General features: G+C 49.8%; 5 non-coding genes across 5 annotated transcripts; 3 read left to right on the top strand and 2 right to left on the bottom strand.

Annotated features, from left to right (window-relative positions):
* Nucleotides 1-161: 161 nt before the first annotated feature.
* On the top strand, nucleotides 162-233 carry TRNAW-CCA (transfer RNA tryptophan (anticodon CCA)). The gene has a single exon. It is a non-coding gene; the product is annotated as a tRNA-Trp (tRNA).
* A 71-nt stretch (nucleotides 234-304) lies between these two features.
* On the bottom strand, nucleotides 305-375 carry TRNAG-GCC (transfer RNA glycine (anticodon GCC)). The gene has a single exon. It is a non-coding gene; the product is annotated as a tRNA-Gly (tRNA).
* An 869-nt stretch (nucleotides 376-1,244) lies between these two features.
* TRNAN-GUU (transfer RNA asparagine (anticodon GUU)) lies at nucleotides 1,245-1,318 on the top strand. Its single transcript has one exon. It is a non-coding gene; the product is annotated as a tRNA-Asn (tRNA).
* A 243-nt stretch (nucleotides 1,319-1,561) lies between these two features.
* Nucleotides 1,562-1,633, top strand: TRNAW-CCA (transfer RNA tryptophan (anticodon CCA)). Its single transcript has one exon. It is a non-coding gene; the product is annotated as a tRNA-Trp (tRNA).
* A 71-nt stretch (nucleotides 1,634-1,704) lies between these two features.
* Nucleotides 1,705-1,775, bottom strand: TRNAG-GCC (transfer RNA glycine (anticodon GCC)). The gene has a single exon. It is a non-coding gene; the product is annotated as a tRNA-Gly (tRNA).
* Between the last annotated feature and the right edge of the window lie 725 nt (nucleotides 1,776-2,500).

Genomic DNA, 2,500 nt, shown 5'->3' with positions numbered 1-2,500 from the left:
TGAACATTTCAATCCTCTGCGTTCTCTCTGCACCTGCACTCAATTTCATCAATAGGATGGAAAACAAAAAGCCAAACCTTGTAATACAACCCTAGGCACATAAGGAGGTGGGCAAAAATGAAAAGGCTCACAACATTTGCTGATGTGACTCCAAACGCAAGGACCTCGTGGCGCAACGGTAGCGCGTCTGACTCCATATCAGAAGGTTGCGTGTTCAAATCACGTCGGGGTCACTGTTTCCCATTTTATGCCCCACTGAGTTCCCATATTTGATTTAGAAAGCAAAGTCAAAAGAACACAGCCTTGCATTGGCCGGGAATCGAACCCGGGCCTCCCGCGTGGCAGGCGAGAATTCTACCACTGAACCACCAATGCTTCACATGTGTAGCTTAGAGACAGAGCTCTGTCCAAGACAGTGATGAGGCGCACGCACTCAAATTGCACACCTATGAACAAAGTGTGTGCAACAGACATTGGAATGCCAACGTTTCACATGATGGCAAGAATCAGATGCAGGAGACTATAAGTATGAATGTTTTTGCATTTGCTGAGGTCACTGGCTTGGGACTAGTGTTGTGGTTATCAGGGCATGATGGCAGGCTGCTCCCGACAGAAGTGGCTCATAGAAGGCAGCCTCCAGATCACCAGCACTATTGTGTTTCAGATCATGTCACTGAACTCTCCTCCTTAAAAATCCTTCCCACTGTCTTTGCCAAATTCCCTGTCCTCCCCGAAATGCTGGGGTGAAACGGGCAGAGTTCTGCGCCCTGCGTCCCTTTATGCGTCCCTAACGCGCTCCCAACGCGGCCTACAGCCCTGGTCGGGCACAGACCACTGGGGCCTCTGGAGAGCAAGACCTCCAGAAGCCTATGGTCAGGCCTATTGCACAGGCATTTTGTGCCTGGCCATTCCGGGATTGTTGTGTTTCAAGGCCCAGCCATCAATACTAATGTGATGGCTTTCCCTGAGAACCCTCATGTAGAACACCACCAGAGGAGCAGATAGCTACGCTAAGAAGGCCACAGAAAAGTCATTCATGTATCTCATACACTGGGACTGGTTGTAATACTGGCCCTAACACCATTAGACAGTAGTCTGCGCGTCATAACACCCAACAGTGACAAGACACTAAGCAAATGGCAAATGCTGCGTAGGATAAAGACGCCTTATATAACACAAGCTCAAGGCAGGCGTGCACACATAAAGATATATGTTGAGTCTCAGGAGATGTGCTTTTGTCACTAGTCTCAGTGGCGCAATCGGTTAGCGCGTTCGGCTGTTAACCGAAAGGTTGGTGGTTCAAGCCCACCCAGGGACGATTCCTTTTGCATGCATGAAGCACTTTAATAAATCATAGTAATGTGCCTTTGGTCTAGAGCTCCTGCGTGAGACCCTTTCCCTGAACATTTCAATCCTCTGCGTTCTCTCTGCACCTGCACTCAATTTCATCAATAGGATGGAAAACAAAAAGACAAACCTTGTAATACAACCCTAGGCACATAAGGAGGTGGGCAAAAATGAAAAGGCTCACAACATTTGCTGATGTGACTCCAAAAGCAAGGACCTCGTGGCGCAACGGTAGCGCGTCTGACTCCAGATCAGAAGGTTGCGTGTTCAAATCACGTCGGGGTCACTGTTTCCCATTTTATGCCCCACTGAGTTCCCATATTTGATTTAGAAAGCAAAGTCAAAAGAACACAGCCTTGCATTGGCCGGGAATCGAACCCGGGCCTCCCGCGTGGCAGGCGAGAATTCTACCACTGAACCACCAATGCTTCACATGTGTAGCTTAGAGACAGAGCTCTGTCCAAGACAGTGATGAGGCGCACGCACTCAAATTGCACACCTATGAACAAAGTGTGTGCAACAGACATTGGAATGCCAACGTTTCACATGATGGCAAGAATCAGATGCAGGAGACTATAAGTATGAATGTTTTTGCATTTGCTGAGGTCACTGGCTTGGGACTAGTGTTGTGGTTATCAGGGCATGATGGCAGGCTGCTCCCGACAGAAGTGGCTCATAGAATGCAGCCTCCAGATCACCAGCACTATTGTGTTTCAGATCATGTCACTGAACTCTCCTCCTTAAAAATCCTTCCCACTGTCTTTGCCAAATTCCCTGTCCTCCCCGAAATGCTGGGGTGAAACGGGCAGAGTTCTGCACCCTGCGTCCCTAACGCGCTCCCAACGCGGCCTACAGCCCTGGTCGGGCACAGCCCTGGTCGGGCTTAGACCACTGGGGCCTCTGGAGAGCAAGACCTCCAGAAGCCTATGGTCAGGCCTATTGCACAGGCATTTTGTGCCTGGCCATTCCGGGATTGTTGTGTTTCAAGGCCCAGCCATCAATACTAATGTGATGGCTTTCCCTGAGAACCCTCATGTCCCTGTCCTCCCAAGAGCCCGAGCTTTTATGTAAAATAAGGTGTGCACCTTGGGCCTTCCCCTTTGCGCTCTCTGCCCCCTCTCTTTCTCCAAAGCTGAGCTCTGCAGGTAAATGT

The sequence above is a fragment of the Triturus cristatus genome, chromosome 4_2 (genome assembly GCF_964204655.1).
Source record: "Triturus cristatus chromosome 4_2, aTriCri1.1, whole genome shotgun sequence".
NCBI lineage: Eukaryota > Metazoa > Chordata > Amphibia > Caudata > Salamandridae > Triturus > Triturus cristatus.
Note: the sequence above shows the minus strand (reverse complement) of the source record. Positions and strands in the feature narration are given on the sequence as shown.